The sequence below is a fragment of the Phascolarctos cinereus genome, unplaced genomic scaffold (assembly GCF_003287225.1).
Source record: "Phascolarctos cinereus isolate Bilbo 61053 unplaced genomic scaffold, phaCin_HiC Scaffold_726;HRSCAF=1367, whole genome shotgun sequence".
Taxonomy (NCBI): Eukaryota; Metazoa; Chordata; class Mammalia; order Diprotodontia; family Phascolarctidae; genus Phascolarctos; species Phascolarctos cinereus.
The window spans coordinates 228,493,876-228,513,071 of record NW_027556098.1 but is presented as its reverse complement, the minus strand read 5'-3'; the positions used below and the strand labels follow the sequence as shown (position 1 = coordinate 228,513,071).

Genomic DNA, 19,196 nt, shown 5'->3' with positions numbered 1-19,196 from the left:
GAAGACTTGGACTGTTAGTTCTCTTATGACAGGAATTAGAATAACTTAAGAAAGACTCACTAAGCATGTATGATTATACAGATACATCTTTGAGGTTCACCTGAGTGCTTTTCTTTTGAGAAGAGAAACTTGGTCTTTCCTTATTATTTTTCCCTATTATTATTAATTGCTTATTTTAGTTTTATTAATTTTATTTTCTAATTGGTTTGGGACAGGCCCCTATCAACACCAAGAGGAAGTATGGGCTATAGGCCCTTTATACATTTTTTGTTAGTTGAATTGATTTGGGTGTTGGTATAATTTCTATGCTGAATAGCAATGGGTCTGGGCTCTCAAAAAAGATTATTAATTTGGGGAGTGTCTAAGAACTGGGTCTGATGGGCATCCTGTGATTCTTAGTTTACAACAGCAGTTCTCAAAGTGTCTGGAGATCCTTTCAGGGGGTCTGTGAAGTAAAAACCATTTTTATAAAAATAATATAGATTTTAATATCTAAAATAGTCAATATAAGTCAGTGCTGTCAAATTCAAATAGAAATAGTGGTCACTAAATTGTATATAAGGATCCCAGCTGGTAGCATATTGACTTAGAAAACAAATTAACATTATCTGTGTTCTACTGTATATTAAATTTATTTTGTTAAATGTTTCCCAGGTACATTTTAATCTGGTTCTGGCAGCACTGAGAACATTGCAGCTTGTAATATCGCTAGCTGCCCAGATGTCTGACACCTTTGCTATAGATATAACCCACATAAGAGAAAGCTCCTTGGGGTCCTCAATAATTTTTGTGATTGTAAAGGAGTCATTTGAACAAAAAGTTTGAAAACTGCTAAAACTGCTTTAGGGAAAGCAATCAAGATGAGGACAACTCTTCGAACTTCCACAAGCCCCAGAGAACCATTAAGAATAAGGATAAGAAGTAGTTGGTGTACCCAAAGGCACACCAGTTTTGTTGATTGGGACAGAAAATATTTAACTAGAGGTTAAAAAAAAAGAGATAAACCACAGAGCCATGGCCAAAGTGGGCAACTGATATCTTAATTTCCCATCCTGCTCTATTCCTGACAAAGGAGCTCTCTCTGTTCATTGATAGTCCAAATTATTCACTTACTGCTTCTTCTTTCCCCTGCAGAAAACCCATGGTAGCTGACCTCTGATTATTGGGAATGATGCAAGATTGAGAAAAAATTTCTTTTAAACAGGAGACATTTTTCTCTTTCAATGAAATATGGGGTGGGAAAGGGAAGGATCCTTGTATACCACTGAAGAGAGAAAGCATATAATTTTTCGCCTGCATATTTATTAAAGACAATCATACAGCATAAAAAAAACATATTTTCCTAGCTTACACAAAAGTGTCTTGACATTGAGAATGAAAAAAAAAAAGCCACCATCTAAGCATACACAAAAACTTTAACAAAAAAGCCTAGATAGGCTTAATCTTGAAATGCAAATCAGTAAGACTGAAGACTAAACACTTCAGGTCCTGGACCAGGTAATAAAACAATTGTAAACTTTCAGGATCCTTGGACTGGTTCACATGAATAAGGGAGCCAATTTTGGATATGATAAAAAAAAAAAATGTGTGAGTCTCCAAACACAATTTCAAGCTCCTGGCCAGCCCACCCTGTCAGGCAGAGGCCCCAAAGCATCATCTTCTTTTGTAATCTCATTGTCATCAATGAGTCTCTTCAGTTCCTCCATCATACTCTTATGGACATATGCCACTTTTCTGATCATGACGTCATTTTTGTAATGGATGTTGTTGGCATACCTCAGTTGTCCATCTGGCTCAAACTCAGACCTCAGGAATACATGACCAAATTTGCTCTTGTGCCTCATGTAATAGCACAGGTAGAAGTTGAGGACCCTGGACAGAGCAGAGCTGGGCCTGAATCTGTGGGATACAGCAGAGGAAGACTACCTCTAAACTTACTAAGAGGAGTCTTTAAAAAAGTGAAACCAAAACCCAATAATTGAACATATCAATGCAGTGAAAATAGGTGGCCAATAGTTTTCTTTTATGTCAATGTGAATTAATTTTTAAGTGTAACATAGATTATACAGAATCTGGTCAACCCTCTCACCTGTGGATTGCCCAACTTCAGACTTCCACTTGATTTCCTGCTATATATTTAATGCAATTATCCTGAGCTGCTGATAATTTATTTTACATTAACAAACATAATATATTAATTAATCTCAAGCCCTTACTCTATTCACTAAAAATTAATTATTTAAATGAAATAGAATGGATAAAACTCCTTTCTCAATAGCAATTATTCTTATTAAATAAATATTAAAATTACAGCATATGTACAATGAGTGAAAAAATAATAAGCATAAAGATATATGTAACTATTTACAACATTCTGGCCAGTATCACAGCCTATGTCACTTCAAACACTAATATTACAGTAACTGACCACATCACTTGTCTGGTAACTCACTCTTACTCTATTCATTTCACATCTGGTACTGATTAAAATCTTTTCTCATTATTTCTCTTTAAAATTAGGCCTCTTTTTTATTTTGTCTTATTTTTAGTAATAGAAAATAATCTTTCGTAAATACAATGTACTTGCTAGTTCTTCATCAGTCTTGACCTCTCTCCAGCTTTTGACACTGTTAATCATCCTCTTCTCTTTGATATTTTCTTTTCCAGGTTTTTGTGACACTCCTGTCTCCTAGTTTCCCTTCTAATCTCTCGCATCATCTCCAGTTTCCTATCTCCAACAGCCTATTAAACATCTCAAATTGGTTGTCCTGTTGACATCTAAACTCTACATGTCCAGGGGCAGCTAGGTGGCACAGTGGATAGAATTCTGGCCTTGAAGTCAGGAGGACATGAGTTCAAATCCGGTCTCAGACACACAACACACAACATGTACTAGCTGCGTGACCTGAGCAAGTCACTTAACCCCAATTGACCAGCAAAAAAACCAAAAACCAAAAAAACAAAAACCCAAAAACCAACTCTACATGTCCAAAAAATGAAATCATTATCTTTTCCCCAATCCTTTCTCTTCCTAACTTTCTTATTGCTGTTGAGAGTAGTTGTGTTAATGCTCTAGGCTTTATTTATATGTGTTGCCCTAAAATATATCTATATCTATCTATCTATATATATATATATACACATATATATATATACATATATGCACATATTTTTTCTTTCAACATGGGAATTGAGATTTCCCTGTTAACTAACTCTCAAATTATTTCATATAAACCATTAGATAATATAATAATATCTAACATCTATGTAGTACATTAAGCTTTGCAAATCACTTTATGAATATTGTTTTATTTGATCCTTATGACAATTCTGTAAAAAGGTGCTATTATTATCCCCATTTTATAGGTGAGGAAACTGAGAGATAAAGTAGTAAGTTTCTGAGGCAGCATTCAAACTCAAGGCTTTCTGACTCCAAGTCTGGCACTCCATGTACTATGCCATTTAACAGTCTTTGAACAACAGAAGGTGCCGCAACAGAACATCTGGCACAGACCCTGCTACAAGGAATAAAATGAGTGTTATTTGGGCTATTTATTTTGGAGTGTTGCATACTGAGTATAATTAAGTTTTCATTCTTCCTCAGAAGTGTAGGGCCTGGTAGGGATGAAGTCTGTGGGGAAAGGTGATGAGGAGAGTGACATGACTGGGGTTTCTGAATGATCCCTAATGCCAGACTCACACCTCTGGTGTGAGAGCTTGCCCAGCCCTTTTAAGGGATGTTCATCCACCTTTGGTATCTATCTGTCCCCCAACTCTCACCTGTGGTTCCAAGAAGCTACAGCATACACAGCAGCCACACCCCAGTAAAAGCATGTCTACAGATGGGCTAAACCAGGTTGAGAATAGCCAATAGGCCTCAAACCCATTGGTGAGTTAGGGGATGTCTACCTTAAGCATGTGAAGACTTCCTCCAACCCCAGGAATGGCTGAATGAGAACAGTTGGTTTTCATGACCAACTACGAAGGCAGCTGAAGGAGGTGCTGAGGGGTGCTTAGAGTTTAGTCAGATATCAAAGATGCCAAGGTTATACACTGCATCACCGCTTGTCTTGACTTTTGTTTTGCCACTGAATTTTGATGACTCTGGAAGAGAGAGTGAGGTTGACAATTTTGTGCATCTCTACCTCATTTTAATCCAATTCAAGCATGAGTCAAGACATCACCCTGTGAGATCACTGGACCCCTTGGAAAAACTAAGGACAAACAACAATGCCAGATTCCTAGGTACTTTATGAAAAAGCCCTAAACTCCCCTATGAACCGATTTGTCCCAAAGTAAAATGTTGTCTCATATCACAAAATCAGCGACGGAAAGAGATAGAGCTGGAAAGGACTTCAGCAGTCATCTACTCCAACTTCCTCATTTTACAGATAAGGAAACTGAGGTCCATGAAGGTTTAATGACTTAAGTCATTTAAGCAGTTCAAAGTAGGACTTGAAACCCCATACTTTGACTCCAGATCAGTGCTCTTTTCATTGTCTTGTTGGTGTTCAATTCTTTCAGTCCTGTCCTACTGTTCATGACCCTATTTGGGGTTTTCTAGGCAAAGGTACTGGAGTGGTTTGTCATTTCCTTCTCCAGCTCATTTTACAGATGAGGAAACTGAGGCAAACAGGGTTAAGTGACTTGCCCAGGGTCACACAGCTCGTGTCAGGATTGAACTCAGTAAAATAAGCCTTCCTGACTTCAGATCCACCTCCACTGACTGCACCACCCAGCTGGCCTTTTCCATTGTACCAAAAGCCTATTTGCATAGCTTTCCCTAGAACCTTGCAGACAAAAATAGGGTGTTTCTCCCCCTTCATTTGCATAGGGACTTTCAAGCACAGACCTAACAAGGGTAAAGTTGTTTTATGTTTATCAGGAATCCAAGTGGGAAGGATTCCTGTCTCCTAGCATGTAGGTTCCCAGTTCTCTTTAATATACAACTTTTCTTTTTTTAAATTTTATTTTTGATAAAGCTGCCATTCTTTTCTTGGATTCAATACAACAAATTTTGGCTGAAGCAACTAGCAACTTAATTAGCAACTAATGTAGCAACTTGTAGTAAACATCAACATTTGTCTATGTCATAAGGGAAAAAAGACACCCACATCAAGAAAATGGCAGCTACATTACAATATAAAACCCACATGAAAATAAGTTCTTAAAGCTGCTACTAACCAAGACCTGCAAATATCCCTAATTATTTCTGATAGCATTGTTGTTGTGTCATTTCAGTCCTGTCCAACTCCCTGTGACCCTATTTGGGGTTTTCTTGGCAGAGATACTGGAGTAGTTTGCCATTTCCTTCTACAACTCATTTTATGATGAGTAACTGAGGCAAAGGGAATGAAGTGACTTACCCAGGGTCACTGCAACTATCATAATTAGAATCACAAAGTTCAGTTTCACAGGAAGGGGTATTCTGAGGTTGGAGATCCATATCAAATCGCCACTCAGGAACTATATAGAGTGATGAGAAGAAGGACATCAGTCAATAAATAGTTCATACTCAGTGTATACTGAGTAAAGTACTATGTTAAGAATCAAGAGGGGCTCACAGAAATATATAAAACATAATCCCTGTTCTTGAGGATAACTACTTAATTAGGAAACTATAAAAAGGGAACAAGCAATAGTAAGTATTAAATCATGTGTCAAATGAATCTAATATGAAATAAATATGATATTAGTTGTGAGAAGAGACAGAGAAGAATCTTAGGATGGTCAGAGGAAGTTTCACTGAAGGAGTGGAGTCTATCTTGAATATGCCAGGGTGGATAGCATTTACATTGGTAGAGAGAGAAGACATAGATCTTTAAGAGTTTTTTTTTTTTTGGTCAGCTCTCTTTGGCCATCTGAAGCCTATAAATCTCCTCTCAAATAGTGTTTTTAAATATATAACATAAAATACATAAGATTATGAAGTAAACTGGGCAGCTGGGTGGCACAGTGGATAGAGCACCAGGCCTGGACTCAGGAAGACCTGAATTTAAATCTGACCACAGACACTTAACTAGCTGTGTGACCCTGGGCAAGTCACTTAACCCTGTTTGCCTCAGTTTCCTTACCTGTAAAATGACTCAGAGAAAGAAATGGAAAACCACTCCAGTACCTTTGCCAAAAAAAACCCCAAATGGGGTAACAAAGAGTTAGACACGACTAAACAACAACAGCAAAGAAGTAAACCAATTTTATTGAAATGCAATTATCAAGATATATATTTTTTTTAATTCATAGACTATACCTTAGAACTCTTGCTCTAAGTGAGTGAGAATCCTAGGAGGGAGATTGCAAGGATATATTTCAGGAATATTGAGTAGACCTACTCATTGAAGAAGGCTATTCATATTGAGGAATTACAGAACTTAAGACTGGAAAGATTAAACTAGATTGTGGAAGATTTTAACTATCACAACATCAGAATAAGGAGTTTGGATTTTATCCTTTAGGCAGTGAGAACCACTGAAGGTTTCAAGTGGGTGGATAACATAATGAAAGTGGTATGTGAGGAAAGTTAATCTAGCTATGATGCCACTGAAACTTTGTCAATGAAGCCACATGTCATGAAGGTAATTGTTTCCCAGCCTGCTTTCTTGATCTCCATTCTGCAAGACGAATTCAACTGTATAATTCACATCTCCTCAGCTAATTTTCCAGCAGGACCGTGTCACTGAGCAGGTTCTCTTCAACCTCAATTTTCACCTTCTTTTTACATGTTGTCTCTCTCTTGGATTGTGAGCTTCTTTAGGGCAAGGGATCATCTTATGCTTGTCTTTGTAGTCCCAGCACTTAATACAGTGTCTGGTACATAGTAGGTGCTTAAGAAATGTTTATTGACTGTGACAGACTCTGAACAAAGGTTCTCAAAAGATACCAAGCTGGAAAGGCTTCAAATATGGGCCTGGTAATAGACTACTGTATGTCTGTTGGGTAAGTACCAGCCAAGTGAGAGGCTAATCACATGGCTGGCCACAGAATGATGACATTTTCAGCCACATTAACTCTTAAAAACCCATTCACTAAAGAAGAGTTGCCATGTGCTTTGCTGGAGGAAATATCCATGCCTATAAATCTAAAACTTTCTTGAAAATTATTGCAATATTTGAAGTCATTGGCCTGAAATATGTAGGACATATTGGAAGGGTCAAAGACTAAAGGCAGTTCAGCATACTCTCCCCACCCTGCCCCTCCCTTCTCCACCCCCTCCAATTGCCCCACCACTTTCCCACCGCCCTTCCCCACCCCACCAAGAGGTTCTACACAGCCAGTAGGATGAAGGCTAGTTTCTAAACATCTTACTTCTCCATGGTCTGGCTGTAGATAGCTCCAGGGGTAGAGAGGCTGATATACTCAGGAGGGATATTGGCTACAGCTACTGCTTACCATTCCCACAGGCCCTTCTACCTGTACTATAATGACAACCAGATCCCCTCATTGGCCACTGAGCTAAAGACTCAATAAATATTTACAAGGAAGTGACTTCACCCTCAGTGCTCTTTTCTCTTCCAGATACAGATCTTGCCAGCACAATTTGAAGGTGCTTCAGGGGGGGCAGGGTGTTAGAGGGTGAGTTTGTCTTATATCTCACTCTGGCTGCCAGGAAGCTGTAAGCACATGGTATCTAATGCACATGTACAGCCTATAAAAGCTTCAAGTGGCCATGTCCAAGCTTGGAGGCACCATTTTAAGTTCAAGAGGTCCAAATGTTCTAGGTCTTTTTGACTGGAACTGACTGGTAGCAAGAAGAGTCTCCAACAACTGCTCCAAGGATTGTGGAGAAGATAACTACCAACAAGAGGCCTACCCCAAGCATGACTTGTTTTATCAGAAGATATGGACCTTCTTTAGATGGTACAAAGACTAGGCGAAATGTAGAATGCCTATTCAGTGAGGCCACAGAATGATTTATATTTCAGAAAGATTATGACTATGGTTATTAGTTAAGTTACTTAAATCCTATTTTAAGTCTTTTCATCATTGTACTCTGTGGGTCTTCTGTGTTCTTTTGCTTTTCTTTTGTGTATAGGAAATAAATACTGGTTCCGTACACTGAATAGCTTTTCCACTTGTCTCTTCTGGGGAGACTTACATATGATTCAGCACCTAAGTTTGAAACAAGTTTTCCCCAGGGCTCTGAAGTGGGGGTTTAATTAGCCAAAGCACATGAGAAAGGGAAACCTAACTTCTCTTTAGAGCTTGGGTTTCCCCTAGGGCTGCTATTGTTTATCCTTCATTCTTGAAGAGGACCAATGACATCAGGAAAGTGAAATCTTGCAAGTGAATTGGATTTAAGTGAGGCAGGGCTGTGCAAAGTCACCAATCACACTCTTTCCTCCAGAGCCATCTGAGTCCAGTGGCAAAATACTGAAGATGGCCCATTGGGGTTAAACCTGGTCTGGACTAGTGAAAGGACCCCTTTAGTGGAAAAAGGAAAGTGGGAACAGTCCTCAATTCTCTTGGGACCAACTGTAGTTCCTTAACGTTAGAACTGTGATAGAGGTTGGGTGCATCTATGTGTCTTGCCCTCTCAGTGAGTGAATGCATTTCTTCTGCACTGTAAATCTTCCCTTGAGGGATTTTGTGTGTGCCAGATCATATTGCCAAACTGTACAAGGCCTTGGGCAAGAAGAACATCAGAGGGATTTTGCTGTCAGGGTACTTTGCTATTAGATCAGAGCACAATTTAAATTGTTGGCACAATTTAAAAGTGGGAGAGACCTCAAAGATCAACTAGTCCAACTTTCTCATTTTACATAGGAGGAAACTGAGGTCTAGATACAGTGTGTGACTTGACCAAAGTCATACAGCTTGTAAGCAGAAGAGTTGGCGGCTGAACCCAAGCCTTCCAAACTTGGATTCATCACTCTACCCTGTTGCTTCTTTGTGAAAATTGTATTTTTCATAGTACTGTCTCAGCCATTCCCTTATCTTTGTGTCAAAGGTCAAAGGTCTCATTCAGGTCTATGAAATAAGTGAGTCTTGAGCTGGTCCTGAAAAGATAAGTAGGTTTACATTAGGAGAGAGGAGAACAATCTAAAACAAAGACAGGAATTAGCACTTCTTGTTTCCTTTTTTTTTTTTTATTTGGCATTTAATTAGATGTATTCCTTTTGGTAGGGCAACTAGGTGGCACAGTGGATAGAGTGCTGGGCCTGGAGTTGGGAAGACTCATCTTCATGAGTTCCAATCTGGCCTCAGACATTTACTAGCTGTGTGACCCTGGGCAAGCAAGTCACTTAACCCTGTCTGCCTTAGTTTCCCATAGGGAAAATGAGCAGGAGGAAAAAAATGGCAAATCACTGCAATATCTTTGCCAAGAAAACCCCAAATGGGGTCATGAAGAGTGTGGCATGACTGAACAACTAAAATTTACTTTAGTATTTTATTAAATATTACCTTGTCTTGTCCTCTAATTGTCATGTATTTAAGTCTTGTATCTACCCACTTCTCCCTTTTTATCGTCCCTCCCTGCCCCCCACCATCTTGGGAATAGGAGTCATTTTATGTAGTTCTCCCTCCCCTTCCTTTCTGTATTCCTATATCACCTATAACAGTGTTCCAGGAAGAGTCAGGGCTGGGAATTTTTAAACCTGAGACAAACAACATGAAAGGTTCCATCAGATTGTCAGAGGACAGACACACATATTGATTCATGAAAGGAAAGAGGAAAGACTGTGGGATGCCAGAAGGCCCTTCCTGGGGAGGTTTTCCACTCCTGTCCCTAGCCAGGGAAGCAGGCTATTTGGTAGCTGTCTACTTTAACTGTGCTCAATAACTAGGTGCTAAGATCAATGAAGCTATTACTTAGAGGACAGTGGTGACCTTTATATTAAACAAATAGAGACTGAAAGGGGAGGGCTGAATGAGGACTGCTTATATCTGGAAAAAACTGGAAATTTTCTGATACAATTTAGTTTTATAGAGGAAGAACCTGAGACCCCCTAAATAGAGAAATTCACAGAGGAAGTTTATTCAGCTTTACTAAAAATGAAACTGAGATGAGGGGGAATCAAATACAGCTAAAATCTCACATTACGGAGCTGGAAGGGGGAACTTCAAGACCGCTAGGAAACAGAGTTGGTCTCAGAGTAGGAACATCAGTTTTCCTAGCTCTTTTTGGCACAGAGCTTTGTAGATCTGGCTTCCCTCAGGGACATCAGACCTTCCAGAGTAGTGGTCCTTGGTCTCGTGATTTAGGATGAGCAGTTGACTCTGTTTCCAAGTTCACCATCCCGTTCCCTACCCCCATCTTCTCCTAAAAACAGGAAAGTTTGAGAGGTTTGGAAGGGAAAATCTTAAAGGTAAAGAAAAAGGTTCCCAGGATAGGAGACACAGAAGTGTCACCAGGAAGGTAGAGACTGAAGGTCTCCCTCTCTTCCCAAGCCTTACTCTGCCTGGAGTTAGGCTCAGGCTTCACCACTGCACCTTGCCCTCCATAGTGTTCTGAGATGTATCCCTTTCTTTGTGGGCCAATAAGAATTTGCCCTTTCCATCCATAGGCTTCTTGGATGCCTTTTTTTTGGGGGGAAGAGGGGGACAGAATATGCAGAATAATAGTTAGGGTTAGCATTAGTATTAGACCCTGAAGGAGTGGCCCATCCTGGTTCTGACTATTCTGCCATTAGCTCTTTCCCAGCCTTCTCTCTTAGAGAAGTGTTGTCAGTGACATTTCAAATGCCTGATTCCAAAGCAAAGCCCCAGAATCCCTACGGGACATCTAGCATTGATGCTGGACACTACATAGGGAGTCAATAACTTTGTTGATTTGAACTGAATCTGTGGTCTGATTGCTGCAACTGATCTACTCCCATCCCCTTGTGTGTCTTCATATAATCCAGTATATCTGCCCTTTGATATTTAGCACATTACGTTGCCTTAGTAACCAGGTGTCTCAGAATTCATGCTTTCAGTCAGACTGTGTCAAGTGATCTTCTCTCTTCCAAAATAATTACAAATTGTTGATTTCTGTTACAATCTTTATTATATGTACCCTGGCTAGGTTGCTTTGGATTGAAGTGGAGGAGTGAAGTGAAGTCCAGGAAACAAATCTAGTTTAAATTACAGTAGTATCCCTTTCGTACCAACGTTTTCATTGAGTATGAGAATAAAGGGCAATGGAATGGAGTCACTGATCAAATTCTGGATTGATTGTTTATTTCAAGAGCATATCTGTCCTGTTGGGAGAGTCAAAAATCAAAGGTTCAAAGGTTGACCTTGTGTTGCATTTGTAAATTGATTTAGGCTGACTAAGCAGGTTTCTGGATTCAGGTTGGGATATAATGGTTTTTGATAGTTGATTAGTCATTTCAGCTTTTACATATTTTATTAGCATTTATGAACAAATAAAACAGTAATGTCATTTAATTCAATTTGATGAGAATTTATTAAATGCCTGCTATGTTCTAGGTACTATGCTAGGTGCTAGGAATGGAAAGACAAGAATGAAAACAGTCTCTATTCTTAAGCAAGTTAAAATCTATTGAACAGTGAAAACTGATTTGATAAGTATGGCCCCAGCCCCCAAGGACGCATGTATGCAAAGGATAATAAGACTGAGCATTACCTCTGTGGCAACTCTCAACACTCTACCCTCCAAACTCTTGACAGACTGACAGAATTAAGAGTTAAGTTCACTACATCCCTGACCCTCATTTCTCACTCTTTATTGGTCAATGTAGAAAATGCCACAATTTTGTTGGTTCCAGCTATATTACTGTTTTGTCTTATGGATCACAGAGCAGTCTCCTGTTGATGCCAGTTTGTTCTTTGGCTAAAACTCTGCATATGTTTGAGCCCTGAACGTCTCTGAGCCTTTAACTAGAGTGTGAAAATCATCACACGGTTCCATCCAGAAGACATTCCACTTTATACTGCCCTCATCTTGGGACCAGGGGTGATGAGAGCTACACGCCTAGACTTTTCCCTATTGATACCCATTTTCTTCCTCCACTTGGCGTAGACATAAAGTTTTGTTTGCTACTATATCTGTGTGGTTTCTCTGTTCTTTATCTGAACTTTCTTGCTTCACATAATCCACTGTGAGAAAAATATTCAGAGAAGTAATTCTTTCTATCTATCTATCTATCTATCTATCTATCTATTATCTATCATCTTTTACATATTTATTATCATCTATCAGTTTGGCTGTGACAGTTCTTATACAGTTATCTTTTTTACTCAGTTTTAATAAATTATGTGACCACTAACAAGTCAACCATCTGAGTCTTATGAATGAGTTTGGTTGAAAGCAGGTTTCCCAAATACATGGTGTGAGTGAGCCAAATCAAGATTTTTATAATTTTTTTTTCACATCTCAGAGTGAGGGGCAGCTAGGTGGCACAATGCATAGAGCTCTAGCCTTAGAGTCAGGAGGACCTGAGTTCACATCTGGCCTCAGACACTTGACACTTAACTAGCTGTGTGACCCTGGGCAAGTCACTTAAACCCAACTGCCTCACCAAAAAGCAAAAATAACAACAACAAAAAAAAAACCAAACAAACAAACAAATCACATTTCAGAGTGATATTTCCTTTTTTTCCCCCCTAGGCTGAATTCTGAATCCAACTAGTAAGGGCAATTAAACCTTTCCCAGCTGTGCCTGTGATAGGAGGGGGCCATAGTCTAAGAGTTTGCAGTTGAGCACTGTCAAATGAGTAGTGGAGATACTACAGGCACTGAGAGCTCACAGAGATGTACTGGATGCTTTCTGAGAAGAGAAAACCAAACGGTAGGTGACTTAAGTGTAGTACTACCTCGTAGACAAACTATAAACTATATTCTCTTGATGGATAATTAATTTACTTAACCAACTTATCTGCAGATTGCAGAAAGCAGAGCAACAACTTAGGTGTAGCATGTCATTTTTACTGCAGAACCACCAAGTGTATACATAGATCTCAGCAATTATCACATATACAAAGTAATTTTGGGTGGGGGTTTGGGAGTGCTAACAATTGGGGGGATCAGAAGAAGCTTCATGTAGGAGGTGATATTTGAGCAGTCTTGAATGAGTCTATTCTAGGGGGTTCCAAAAGGCAAAGGTGAGCAGGGAGAGAAGTACGGGGTCAACCTGTGCTAAGGCCCACATAAGGACCATCCTATTCATTTACGAGGAAGTAGGCCATCTTGGCTTCAATGTAAAGCAGATGAAGAAGACAAATGTGGGATAAATCTAGAAAAATAGATGAGAAGCAGATTTTGAAGGGCTTTAAATGCCAAGGAGAAGAGCTTGTATTCTTTCAGAGGCAACAGGGAGTTGGTGAAGTTTATTGAGCAGGAGGGCAACTTGTGCTTTAGGAACATTACTTTGGCAGCTCTATAAAGGCTGGAGTAGAGGAGACTAGCAACAGGGAGATTAAGTAGGAGGCTACTGCAAGGACTCTGCACAAGAAGAGATGGAGACCTGAACTAGAGCGGCAACAGGAATGCAAAGAAGGGGATTTAGGGAAGAGATGCAATAGAGCTAGGATCAACACAGCTTAGCAAATGTTTGGATATGGGAAGTGAGGTCAAGGGAAGAATGGCGCCCGACCCTAAGACTCTGTATGAACCTAGGTGACTGGAAGGATGATGGAGCCCTTGACAGAAAAAGCTAGTTAGGAAGAAGTATTTAGGGGGACAGATAATAAACTCTGTTTTGGACAAGTTCAGTTTGATTTGCTTATGGTTCATGCAGTTGGAGATGTCTAGTAGGCAGCTAATAATGTAGTACTGGAGCTCATTAGAGAGATGGGGCTACATCATGAAGTAGACATGGGAGGTAACTGCGTGGAGATGATAATTAAACCCATGGAAGATGATAAGAACACTGACAGTGATAAAGGGATGCAGGAAGAGGGACCAGGACAGAACCCTAGAGTACACCCACACACAGAACATAAGATTCACTTTATTGTTGTTATTGTTCAGTTGTTTCATTTGTGTCCGACTCTTCATGACCTCATTTGGGGTTCTCTTGTCAAAGATACTGGAGTGGTTTGCCATATTCTTCTCCAGCTCATTTTTACAGATAAGGAAACTAAAGCAAACAGGGTTAAGTGACTTGCCCAGGATACATGCAAGTAAGTGTCTGAGGCCAGATTTGAACTCAGGAAGATGAGTCTTCTTGACTCAGGAGGGGACTCTATCCATGGCACTCTAGTCACCTGGCTAACCAAGAGTCACTTACTGACTACCTAAAGACTATGTCACTCTGCTAGGTGGAGAGAAAGCTAGGGTTAGGATGTATGTATATGGAGTATAGGAAAAATAAGGGTGCTGTCTTCTTTTAGAAGTTTCCCATGGTTGTGGTATATCACCTTTTGGGAATGCCTAGTTCTCCCTACCATCATTATCTTACAATCTCTCAAATTTTTATTTTTGTCTATTTTACTGATTTTCTGCATTTTCTATTTTATCTTCTAGTTTCAATTTGGTTTCAGTTTCCTATCTCCTTCACAATGTTTTCTTCTAATCACTTTCATTTTCATCTTTTCTTTTATGTAAGAAGTTTGTTTCCTTTTCAAGTCTCTTCAGCTGTATCTTTGAGGTAGAGAAAGCAAATCCTGCTGATTGAGTTTTCCCTTTCAAACTTTACCTATTCTTAAAGCCCAGAAGGAGAATTTCATTCTTAATATGTTTCAAAGGCCACCACCACAAACATTTTGTTCTTTTAAATACCAATAGAGGGAAAGAGAAGGCAGTCATAGGATACTGCTGTTAACTGACCTTTTATTCTCTGAAGAGCTTCCCACATTTAAGAACAGAATAGCTTGCAGCTATTATGACTGATGACATATGACCACTAGGTAAAAATCACTCTTTGAAATTATATAGCCAATTTAGGCAATAACAACTTGTTCAAAGAAAACTACAGCAAATTTTGATTAATACAAATAACGTGTAGATTTTTTCTTTGAGTAGGTAACTAGAATTACTACCATACTTATTCTCATGACAAACATCACAGTTAACACATTGGTTTGGAGCGTGTTTTGTATCCAGATAGCCTGTCCAGCAGCAGAATGCTACTAAACTAGAATCTGGCATATTAATCCTGTATTGTAAATATAACTATTTTCCAGTTATTCAGCTATTAGTTATCCAATTTATGGACTTTTAAGCCCTTTCTTTTTCTGTTATTGTTCAGGGATTGACAAGGGACAGAGAATTCTCTATTAAGATTTGCTGTGGTACTGTTGCCAGGTGTGGATAAGGTTAAGAAAAATAATTTTCTTAAAATAATCCTAGATAACGTTTATGTAGCACTTTACAATTTCAAAGTTTGGAAAAAGGACTTACCATCACCACCACTACCAGCAAATGCCACTGATAGACAGGTAGGTCCAAGGGCTATGGGAGTGGCGGTGCTACCCCCTACCACCATATTGCCCTGCTTTGAAACCAAACCCTGAAGTCACCATCCCAGTAAGAACTCTCCTGGAGATGCAACCTAGCAACTAAGAGTTATTAGGTGCTGCAGCCACAACTACTGAAGGCCCAGAAAAGAAATTTCTTGCCACCAAAGTCCTTGGCACTGTTTAACTAGTTTACCATAAACTGATATGATTTTGGTATTGGAATTAATTGTGACTTTATAATGTAAATTAAAAGTGAGACATTATCATGTTTTTCCACTGCACTCTAAAGGATCGCTAGACCTTTCTATTTGATTCACAGCTGAAACCTTCTATTTGTGTGGTCTCTGCATCAGAATGTGAGCAAGTTCCACTTCCGGGAGCCAAGATGGCAGAGTAAAAAGGTAGTTGCTCTCACTCTCCCCTATCAACCTCTGAAAACCCAGAAAATATCACCACAGAAAAAAACCCTGGAACAACTGAACTAGAAGAAAGAGGGGAGCAGCAGCAGCACCCCAGCAAATGGGTCTCCCAGTGCCTCAGCAAAAATAAGGGAAGCAGCACTACAAATGGCCCCAGGCAGATAAGCACCCTGCAGCATCCATCTGAAAGAAGCCAAGGAAAGCAACCTAAAGTCTTCATAAAGCCCCAGCCTTGCTGATTCCAACCCAATACCTGGTAAGCTATCAGAACCCCAGGAAGAGATCCTGAAGCCCAGGTGGTAGAGCAGGCAAACACCAACACCTGGACCTCTGAATGCCTCAATGAGGGTGGGGGAACCAGTGGAAAACAGCTCAGAAAACCACCAGGTGCCTCGGCACTCTACTGCAAAGGAATCTCCCAGTGCATTAGCAGAAATAAGGGAGGCAGCATTACAAGGGGCCCCAGGCAGATAAACACCCTGCAGCACGCATCTAAAAGGAGCTGAGAAACCTAAAGGAAAGGAAAAGCAGGCAACCTAGAATTGCCTGAAAGTTCCAGCCTTGCCAATTCCAGCCCAACACCAGGTAAGCTGCCAAAACCCTACAGCCTCCAATTGCTAACATAAGAGGCCCCAGCACACAGCCAGTGACCAAGACCTAGGCTCTCAACACAAGAAGCTTGGGTCAGTGCCCTCTGTTCCCCAGCTGGAGGGGTTCAATCTCTTTAAAGGCCAGGGAATAAAGAAACACCATGAGTAAAAAGAAACATACCATAGATTCATATTATGAGAAGATTGAAGATCAAGACAGAAATTCTGAAGAGGACAACATTGTCAACAAACCCACATCTGCAACATGAAAAGGGAATATGAATTGGTCTGAAGCCCAAAAAGCCTTCTTAAAAGAGCTCAAGAAGGATTTTAAAAGTCAAATGAGACAGGTAGAAGAGTCCTTAAAAAATACAATTGGCCAATTGGAAAAAAAGTACACTGAAGAAAACAAGTCCCTAAAAAACACAATTGACCATTTGAAGAAGGAAGTACAAAAACTAACAGAAGAAAACAATCTGTTAAAAAGTAGAATTGGACAAATGGAAACTAATGACTCTATGAGAGAGCAAGAATCAGTCAAAAAGAAACAAAAAAATGAAAAATAGATGAAAACGTAAAATACCTCATTGGTAAAACAATTGACCTGGAAAATCGATTCAGGAAAGACAATTTAAAAATTATTGGACTACCTGAAAATCATGATGTAAAAAAGAGCCTGGATTTCAGGAAATCTTAAAGGAAAACTGCCTGGAAGTCCTAGAACCAGAAGGTAAAATAACCATAGAAAGAATATACCGCTCACCACCTGAAAAAGATCCAAAACTGACAACACCAAGGAATATGATAGCAAAATTCCAAAATTACCAGATGAAAGAGAAAGTGCTGCAAGCAGCCAGAAAGAAACAATTTAAATATCATGGAACCACAGTAAGGATTACACAGGACCTTGCAGCTTCTACATTAAAAGACCTCAGGGCATGGAACATGATATTCCAAAAGGCAAAGGAGCTTGGATTGCAGCCAAGGATCAACTACCCAGATAAAATGAGCATGACTTTTCAAGGGGAGGAGATGGATATTCAACAAAATAGGGGACTTCCAAACCTTCCTGATAAAAAGACCAGAGCTCAACAAAAAATTTGATCTTCAAGTATGAGACTCAAGAAAGACATAAAAAGGTAAATGGGACAGAAAGATACAAAATGTTATTAATAAGGGTGGACTGTTTACATCCCTACAAGGGAAGATGACATTTGCAACTCTTGAGAATTGCATTCTTATAACACCATGTTAAAGGAGTATACATAAAGAGGGTGGATATTAGTTGACTTTGATGTAATGATAAAAAAAATCGAATCAAGTGGGTTAAATGGATCCAAATAAGTGGATTAATCTGATCTTAGAAAATGGCAGTAGGAGGGAAAAGGGGAAAGAAAAGGGAGGGGGGATAGAAGGGAGAGAAGAAGCAGTAAGGGTAAAGGGGAAGAAAAGGGAAAGGGATAATAGAAGGGAGGAGGGGCTGAAGGAGGTGGTGGTCAAAAGCAAAACACTAGTGGGAGGGGGAAAAGGAGAAAGGAGAAAGAAAAGCATAAACAGGGGGTAAAAAGGATGGAGAAAAAGACACAGATAGTAATCATAACTGTGAATGTGAAGGGGATGAACTCTCCCATAAAAAAAGGGAAGGGATAGCAGAATGGATTAGAACCCATAATCCTACAATATGTTGCTTACAGGAAACACATTTGAAAAAGAGTGACACATACAGGGTAAAGGTAAAAGGCTAGAGCAGAATATATTATGCTTCAGCTGAAGTAAAAGAAGCAGGGGTAACAATCCTTATCTCAGACAAAGCAAAAGCAAAAATAGATCTAATCAAAAGAGATAAGGAAGGAAACTACATCCTGCTAAAGGCACCATAGACAATGAAATAGTATCATTCCTAAACATATATGCACCAAATGGTATAGCATCCAAATTCTTAGAGGAGAAGTTCAGAGAGTTACAGGAAGAAATAAACAGCAAAACTATACTAGTGGAGGACCTCAACCTCCCCCTCTCTGTACTAGATAAATCTAACCACAAATTAAACAAGAAAGAAGTAAAGGATGTGAATAGAACATTAGAAAAGTTAGGTATGATAGACCTCTGGAGAAAACTGAATGGGGATAGAAAGGAATATATTTTTTTCTCAGAAGTACATGGCACATACACAAAAACTGACCATGTACTAGGGGCATAAAAACTTCACAATTCAATGCAGAAAGGCAGAAATATTAAATGCATCCTTTTCAGATCATGATGCAATAAAAATTATATGTAATATGTAAAAAATATATAAAAACATAGACTAAAAAATAATTGGAAACTAAATAAATCTAATCATAAAAAATGATTGGGTCAAACAACAAATCATAGAAACAATCAATAATTTCATTCAAGAGAATGACAATAATGAGACAACATATCAAAACTTATGGGATACAGCGAAAGCAGTTCTTAGGGGAAGTTTTATATCTCTAAATGCTTATATAAATAAAATAGAAAAAGATGAGATCAATGAATTTGTCATACAACTAAAAAAAACTAGAAAAAGAACAAATTAAAAATCCTCAACTAAACACTAAATTAGTAATATTGAAAACCAAAGGAAAAATTAAGAAAACTGAAATTAAGAAAACTATTGAACTAATAAATAAAACTAAGAGCTGGTTTTATAAAAAAATCAATAAAATAGATAAACCTTTGGTTAATTTAATTAAAAAAAAGAAAGAAGAAGACCAAATTACTAGTACCAAGAATGAAAAGGGTGAAGCTACCACCAAGGAAGAGGAAATTAAAACAATAATTAGGAATTATTTTGCCCAACTATATGCCAATAAAT

General features: G+C 39.0%; 1 protein-coding gene and 1 pseudogene across 2 annotated transcripts in view; both read right to left on the bottom strand.

The window, feature by feature from the left end:
• IFIH1 (interferon induced with helicase C domain 1) overlaps nucleotides 1-4,000 on the bottom strand; it is a 112,136-nt gene extending 108,136 nt beyond the window's left edge. The window contains exon 1 of the mRNA XM_021004885.2: nucleotides 3,910-4,000. The gene's annotated coding sequence lies outside the window, so the exon portion shown is untranslated. The remainder of the gene's footprint in view (nucleotides 1-3,909) is intronic.
• On the bottom strand, nucleotides 1,283-3,999 carry LOC110220731 (protein mago nashi homolog pseudogene; annotated as a pseudogene). Its single transcript, XR_013483047.1, has 2 exons — nucleotides 3,910-3,999; nucleotides 1,283-1,899 (listed from the first exon to the last, which is right to left on the bottom strand). The product of XR_013483047.1 is annotated as a protein mago nashi homolog pseudogene (transcript).
• Nucleotides 4,001-19,196: the final 15,196 nt, after the last annotated feature.